Source organism: Podarcis bocagei (assembly GCF_964188305.1).
Source record: "Podarcis bocagei genome assembly, chromosome: 1".
NCBI classification, from domain to species: domain Eukaryota; kingdom Metazoa; phylum Chordata; class Lepidosauria; order Squamata; family Lacertidae; genus Podarcis; species Podarcis bocagei.
Window position 1 is genome coordinate 6,282,142 of NC_138125.1, and position 7,945 is coordinate 6,290,086.

At 43.1% G+C, this 7,945-nt stretch overlaps 1 long non-coding RNA gene across 2 annotated transcripts in view; it reads left to right on the plus strand.

Annotated features, from left to right (window-relative positions):
- LOC308587474 overlaps nt 1–7,945 on the plus strand; it is a 306,756-nt gene that overhangs the window by 17,562 nt on the left and 281,249 nt on the right. The window lies entirely within an intron of this gene.

Below are 7,945 nucleotides of genomic sequence, written 5' to 3' on the forward strand. Positions count from 1 at the left end.
CCCAGCCACTCTGGGCGGCTTCCACAGAGACCAAAAATACACTAAAATGCCACACATTAAAAACTTCCCTGAACAGGGCTGCCTTCAGATGACTTCTAAAAGTCTGGTAGATGTTTTTCTCTTTGACATCTGGTAGGAGGGTGTTCCACAGGGCGGGCGCCACTACCGAGAAGGCCCTCTGCCTGGTTCCCTGTGTAGCAGGAACCCCCCCACCCCAATCATTCTGTTTGCACAAACTTCACACACACTCACACTCACACACTACATATGCCACATTTCTGTTATAAATTCATAGAAAATCAACCATACATCGGATTTGCACTGTTCCATTTTTTACTCCATGTGACAAAGACTATTTTAATATCAAAGGAGGGTGGCTTGGTTTCTGGTCAGCCATAATCTCTTCAGCATACCAGCACATCCACAGGAGCCCTGCCCAGTTGCTATGTCAACCCTGATAATCCCAGACAGAAGACAATCAAAAATCACAAAGAACAGTGGATTCACCACAGGCTGAAACAAAGGACAATGATCAGATCTTCCCTCTGGGGGCAGGAAACTGCAAACTCCCCATTGTCACCTGGAAAGTACTCATGGGGAGGGGGAAAGGAGGAACCAGCCAGGTGACAGGACACTCAGGTTACCACCACAACTCCTCCCTCAACCCCTCCTTCCTGAAATGTATGCATGATGTCAACCCCTCCTTTCTGTAATGTATGCATGATGTTTCTGGGGGTGGGCTTGACCTAGAGGAGGGGAAATTCAAAAGTTTTTATAAGGTCTTGCAGCCCATTGTTCTGGGTCTTTCCTCTCTCTTGCAAGTGAGGGGAACACCCTGATGCATCAGTTCAATAAAGGCCAAGCCTACAGGCTGCTGTTTTGCTCCAAGTTATCCTGGTTGGTGTCTTTACTTTTTGTCCAAGAGAGCCCTCAGATTTTTCCGTTAACAGTTGGCGACCACGAAGGGACACTTGGTTCTCCTGTAAAGGTGAGAGGGGAGATGGAAGGGATCGGGCGCCACTGGGCAACCTTAGCCCAGGGATCCTTCTTCCTCTCCCTGCCTCCTCTTTGCGGGCGGTAATCAATCGTCACCAAAAGCTCAACCAGGGGAGCAAAGGCGAGGTCAAGCCGGCTAAAAAGAAAAGGATCCTGAGATTCGCGGGGGACATCTTCGAACGTGAGTATGGTTTGAAGTAAATACATTGGGAGGGGGGTGGAAAAGTAACGTCCCCACGACAGCCAGACTTTCCTTCTTTCATTTCTGACGGTATCCTTCGGAGTCGGCCGGGTACGTTCTCTCTCTCTCTCCTTTTCTCCCCCGATTCTCCCCCTCGGAGGGTGGCCAGGGAAATCGCGGAACTTTTCTGTCTGACGTTATCTCTCGGGGTCGTCTAGGAACGTCAAAACCTTTCCCTTTCTCTCCCCACAAATTCTTACGCGGTGCTTGGCCGGGGAAATTGTGGTACCTTTTGCTGTTTTCCGGCGTTCCCCCTCGGGGTCGTCCAGGAACGTCTTAATCTCTCTCTCCTTTTCTCCCCCGTTTTCCGTCTTGGAATTGAGTCCGGGAAAGCGTGGCTCCTTTACTGTTTCTCTGACGTCTTCCCTCGGAGGCGTCTCTACAATTTGTTTTCTCGACCCCCGATCTGGCACTGCACTGCACAGGCGTCCAGTAGGGAGCCCGAACTTAGTCCAAAAGGCTAGGCAGGAGGCTGTTGTGGAGGGTAGAAGGGGAGGTAGAAGTTTTCGGGCCAGGTGTCCCGAGGTAGAAGTTTTCGGGCCAGGTGTCCCGAGGTAGAAGTTTTCGGGCCAGGTGTCCCGAGGTAGAAGTTTTCGGGCCAGGTGTCCCGAGGTAGAAGTTTTCGGGCCAGGTGTCCCGAGGTAGAAGTTTTCGGGCCAGGTGTCCCGTGGTAGAAGTTTTCGGGCCAGGTGTCCCGAGGTAGAAGTTTTCGGGCCAGGTGTCCCGAGGTAGAAGTTTTCGGGCCAGGTGTCCCGAGGTAGAAGTTTTCGGGCCAGGTGTCCCGTGGTAGAAGTTTTCGGGCCAGGTGTCCCGAGGTAGAAGTTTTCAGGCCAGGTGTCCCGTGGATGAAGTTTAAGTTCATGTATAAGATTTATTGAAATGAGTTTGTAGCTTGAAGATAAGTAGGAATTGTGTTAGTCAATGGTACTTTGAGTACTGAAAGGATCTTCTATCTGTCCCCCCTTTCTTTCCCATTGCCTTTCCTCCCTTGTGTGTGTGTTTCCACTCTTTCTGTCTTTAGCGTACTTCGTTAACGAAAAAAAAAAGCCCAATAATAACATATGAGAGAATGGGAGCTCACTAAACACCCTAGCTGGACTCCTCCTGGCAACAAAGCTTCCATGAAGCCTTTTGCCCCAGAGAGGACTCTAATATGCCCCTCCAGCTTGTCATCTCCAATTAGAGAAAAAAATAGAAATAAAATAAAGGGGCAAAATGGTCTTTCCAAGTACAAAGTACGAGACCGCTGTAACTTTTAGTGGGTGGCTTAGGCCCACCACCTAGAACCCAGGGCACAGTGGCCACCTCAGGGATCCTTCAACAAAATCAGGGTGTGAACTCTTAGGGAGAGCTGAACACATCAAATTTGTGTTGTTAAACTATAATCTAAAGCTAGAACATGAAACTGTAAACTTAATGGTGCTCAGAGGCAAAATAAATAAATAAATAAATAAAATGAATAAGAGATGTATTCAAAGATTTAGAAATATTTCAAGGGTTTGTATTTACATTGGCCTTGGCATCCACAGACTGTTCTTAAATGCACATAGTTTTAAATTGCAAGCTTGCTTCAAAATTTTAAATCTAAGGAAGCCATGTTGCGCCTATCGATCTTAAAACAAAACAAAATGGAGAATGGAGTGTGCAAATGTTTGTTATTTGAGAGAGGCTCTAAAAGAGAGTTTCCCTCCCAAGTGGTGAAATCCTGTATACGTGCTACTTGTGTTCTGAAAGGGGGATTACCCCACCTCTTTCTTCTAGTTTTAAGTGAGGAGGGTGATTCTAAGTCTAATGGCAAATGATGTTTGTTGTAACTTTTAAGTTTGTGAGAAGGAGAAGTTAACCTAATGTTTCTGCTGCAAAAGCCTAGTTGAGCACAACTGCTCTCTCAAGCTAAAATGCAGTGTATGTATTTCATTAAGCGTATGCCTATAAAAGTATGGTGTTCATTCTAAGAAAAAATATTTGAGTCCAGTTTTAACTTCGATTTGATTGGACAGAAGAGTTATTGTAAGGCTCCTGATATCAGTCTCTATAAGACTTCATGGCCTCTTTTGTTAGAAAATGCCCCCCCCTCCCCCTTGTTTTTTCACTCTGCCTCTTTCAGTTGTTTTCTCCCTTCTTACTTCTGTGCTAGGTAAATTTACTCCCGAGTAAGCTTCCTTTAAAGGAAACTGCAAAGGGGGGAGGGGGCAACACTTGTGTATTCCCTTTAAAAAAATCAAATCTAGGGCTGCTTTAACTGTGCTTTATAAGAGATCCTCTCAGGAGTATAGATGTTTCCTTTCCCAGCTGTAAATCTGTACTTAAATGTGTATGCCTCTTTGGTAGTACAAATCTTGCTGTGAAATCTTGCTGTGAACCCTATATTTTGGAGGGTTGGACTAGATGACCACAGGGTCCCCTTTCAACTCTCCCAATTTGTGGCTGTGTGGAAGACCATGTGTCTGCAAGCATTGGAGGGTAATTCTTAAATTCTGGTGTGGTAATGGAGTTGAAATTCAGCCTAGCTTTGCTCTTTAGTTTTAAAAGGTGAGAGGTGAAGCCCAACTGGTAATATCAAGCATTTGAGTGATTACAGTGTTTGCAAATGGTAAGGCTGAAATGGCTGAGAATGTTAAAAAAATAAAAAAATAAAAAAAAACAACCTATGAATTCTAACTCTGGCCATTTTTACTCATAAATAAGAGAGCGGTTGATTGTTCCGCGAATGGCCAGAGGGATATTAGCCCTTTCCTGTACATAAAGGAAGCAGTCTCAGTTTGCTTGGGCTGAAATTGCTAGCTTTGGTGAATACTTAAATTGCTGAGTTTCTCTTTTTGGTTTAAAATCAAACCCTGTTTTCAAAATCTACTCCTTACCCTTCCCTTCCCTTATTCAAATGGTAATTTAGCCAAAGGATGCAACATTTTCAATAGTATAAAAGGTTTGCTGAGACATGAACTCTGCACATGCACAGAGGCTAGATCAGCTAAAGAAGAGAGAGAGAGGAAGGGGGGAACTGTAAGGGGGGAGAGGAGGTTTCTTCCAAATGTAAAAGAAAACTTGGAACCACTGAGGAACCATTGAGGGAAATCACCCTTAATCTGTCTTTCCTCCAGGGGCTACTTAAGACAAAAGGCTAAAAAAAAAAAAAGCTTTCCAGGTTCCAAATCTTAACATGCCAAATTCTTTTCACAGGTAAATATCAGAGCATTCCCCCCCCCCTCAATGGGAATTTTAGGAACAGCATTTCCTGACAGACTTCTCACATGAAATAATTTTCCCTTTTAACAGGATATGTGAACCCCGATAACAAAGTGTTTGTCCCTTTTTCCTCCCACAGCAACTTTCTTTCTGTTCTGTGAAACAAGTCTGAATCCCTGCTACAGTTTGACTTCCATCTCTTTGTGGCTTTGACACTTTTTTTTAAAGTTACAAATAATCTGTTTTCATTTATTTAATCTGTCTCTCCATGATGTCTATGAAGTTAATCGAAGCACAACCAAACATTGTTTGTGGAATGGTATTTGTTTACCTTTTTGCCTGAGCATCTCTTATTAATTCTGTCATTTTGGCTAGTGCAAGGTACCTGCACAACTTTAAATTGCCATTCATTTTCTTGGTATTAACTCATTTCCCGTATTAACATTACAGTTGATGTTGTCACATCAAAAAACACTATTTCATTTTCATTTGGGATGTTAGAATGCCAAAACAGATTACTTCAGGTTACTTATTAATTGTGTGTTTTAGCATTTATTTATTTGGTTCCTCATAGGTCTTTTTGTGTGTGTGTGTTTTACTTTGGGGACATGTTCATCACATGTTGAAAGTCAGTTTCATGAAGTTCTTTTATCAAATAGCACATGGTGAATTTAAAGTTTTTTCCCCCCCATGGTTTTCCCATTTTTTTCAGTCTAGTAGTAATCTGCGTGGTTTTGATAATATATTTAATAATAATTCTTTTCTAAATCTGATGTCTTTGTGTCAAGTTTGTTTTCATCTGACTGGTAATCTAATTTTTTGCTTTCTTTTGTATTCTTAACCTTTGTATTTTTTACAGTTCTCTTTCTCTCCAAAGTGAAGGAAAGCAAATGAACTTGGCAGATAATAACAGTAGTTATAGGAAAATGTGATAATAATATTGGAATGAATGAAACGCTTAATTCGCTAAGATTTTTATTATTTGCAGCTTCCCATGGAAACTGGAGGACATCCTTTTGCCTTTTACCCCTTCCTTTTCTAACTGTCTTTAAGCCCCAAAACCCTGCCCCTTACAGGATATCACCTATACAGATGTGCAATGATGAAAAGCAGCAACAACCCCTCAACTCAGTTCTTCCGTCATCACAAGACACCAGAGTTTTCAAGTGCCCACAGCTATCTCTTTCAAAGGATATAGACTGCAAGGGGGGTGGAGTTGACTTGCAAGGACATCTTTTCACTTGAACCTCAAGCCTCTGTGCTCCAGGATTCAAAAGATACATGCGTAAAAGATCACAATTGTGTCAAGATATGCAACTGATATTTAATTAGTTTGTTTTGTATTAAGCGTTATTATGTAGGAATGTTGAAATGTGTCTGACAGTGTGTTATTTCCACAAGGGGGGTATTTTTGTGTGTAATTTTTATGTTTAATGTCTTATTGCTTGCACACCAATTCTCATGCATTTTATACTTTCTGATAGCTCACACTATTGTGTAGTCCAATGTTTAGATAACCACATTTCATTGTCCAACCTGGCACTCTGCCAACTTTCCCTATCCATTTTAAAATGTGCAAAAACTTGCTTTACCAAGGAGAAGCTTATAAGATACATGAAGGTGCACATGCTTTGGTTTAGCAGGAATGATCCCTTATAGAGTTAAATTGACTTATTTGGACAAAGTGCCCTTTTAAGAACGGTTTTCCTTTAACAGACTGGTTTGAAAGGTTGAGAACCATGGGCACATAAATTCAAATTGGACTCAGTTTGAATTGGGCAAGTGTATCCAGGCTGCAATTAGCTCTTTGATCCTTAAAGTGCAAGTGAGCAACTCCCATGACTGCAAGACCAGAGCCTGTAATAATAATAAAAATCCCATGGATTTTGGCCAAGGCAAAGACATTTCTCTCAGGACGTGTCCGAAACCTGTGCCAACTGTGGTGGGTGCCAGGCTACATGATAAATATGAAAGCCCTAAGTGGATTCACCAGGGATTGCCACTACTGCGACACCATGCCGATGTGAGACCAAAGAAAAGCTACCTTGACACCTGAGAACACACAAATGGCGGGGGGGAAGCAAACTGCACTTTTCAGTCATTAGTGGACCTTCCTGCCTAAATGTAAAGCATAGATCACTATTGAGAAAATATTTCTTCCAAGGTGCTAGAATACCACAAGTAACTGAGCAACAAAATATTAATTTACTTGATATCCTATGTCTAACTATGTGCACTGTCACACCATTATATTTCTATGCAAATATCCTTAAAGTAGCATGATATCCAAGTCCCTTTCAGGTTCACATGGACACACACATCTGGGACGGAGAATACCAGGTTATTATTTACCACCTTAAATTGTGCGGAGAAAAGGATTGCAAAGTAGCCACCTTTGCAATCTTATCTCCGAAGGGGGGAACTGTAGCAGGAACCCCCCCACCCCAATCATTCTGTTTGCACAAACTTCACACACACTCACACTCACACACTACATATGCCACATTTCTGTTATAAATTCATAGAAAATCAACCATACATCGGATTTGCACTGTTCCATTTTTTACTCCATGTGACAAAGACTATTTTAATATCAAAGGAGGGTGGCTTGGTTTCTGGTCAGCCATAATCTCTTCAGCATACCAGCACATCCACAGGAGCCCTGCCCAGTTGCTATGTCAACCCTGATAATCCCAGACAGAAGACAATCAAAAATCACAAAGAACAGTGGATTCACCACAGGCTGAAACAAAGGACAATGATCAGATCTTCCCTCTGGGGGCAGGAAACTGCAAACTCCCCATTGTCACCTGGAAAGTACTCATGGGGAGGGGGAAAGGAGGAACCAGCCAGGTGACAGGACACTCAGGTTACCACCACAACTCCTCCCTCAACCCCTCCTTCCTGAAATGTATGCATGATGTCAACCCCTCCTTTCTGTAATGTATGCATGATGTTTCTGGGGGTGGGCTTGACCTAGAGGAGGGGAAATTCAAAAGTTTTTATAAGGTCTTGCAGCCCATTGTTCTGGGTCTTTCCTCTCTCTTGCAAGTGAGGGGAACACCCTGATGCATCAGTTCAATAAAGGCCAAGCCTACAGGCTGCTGTTTTGCTCCAAGTTATCCTGGTTGGTGTCTTTACTTTTTGTCCAAGAGAGCCCTCAGATTTTTCCGTTAACACCTGTAACTTCACTTCTCACAGTGAGGGAACCGCCAGAAGGCCCTCGGCACTGGACCTCAGTGTCCGGGCAGAGCGATGGGGGTGGAGACGCTCCTTCAGGTCTACTGGGCCGAGGCCGTTTAGGGCTTTAAAGGTCAGCACCAACACTTTGAATTGTGCTCAGAAACGTACTGGGAGCCAATGTAGGTCTTTCAAGGGGAAGGGGAAGGGGGTGGGAGAAACATTTCAAAACTTATCAGTATAGGAGTACTGGCACCTTCAGAAGTCCTAAGGTCCAACATTGATGAATAACGATGCCAATTCAATTTGGACTTGTGGGTGACCATACCAAAATGGTAGAGA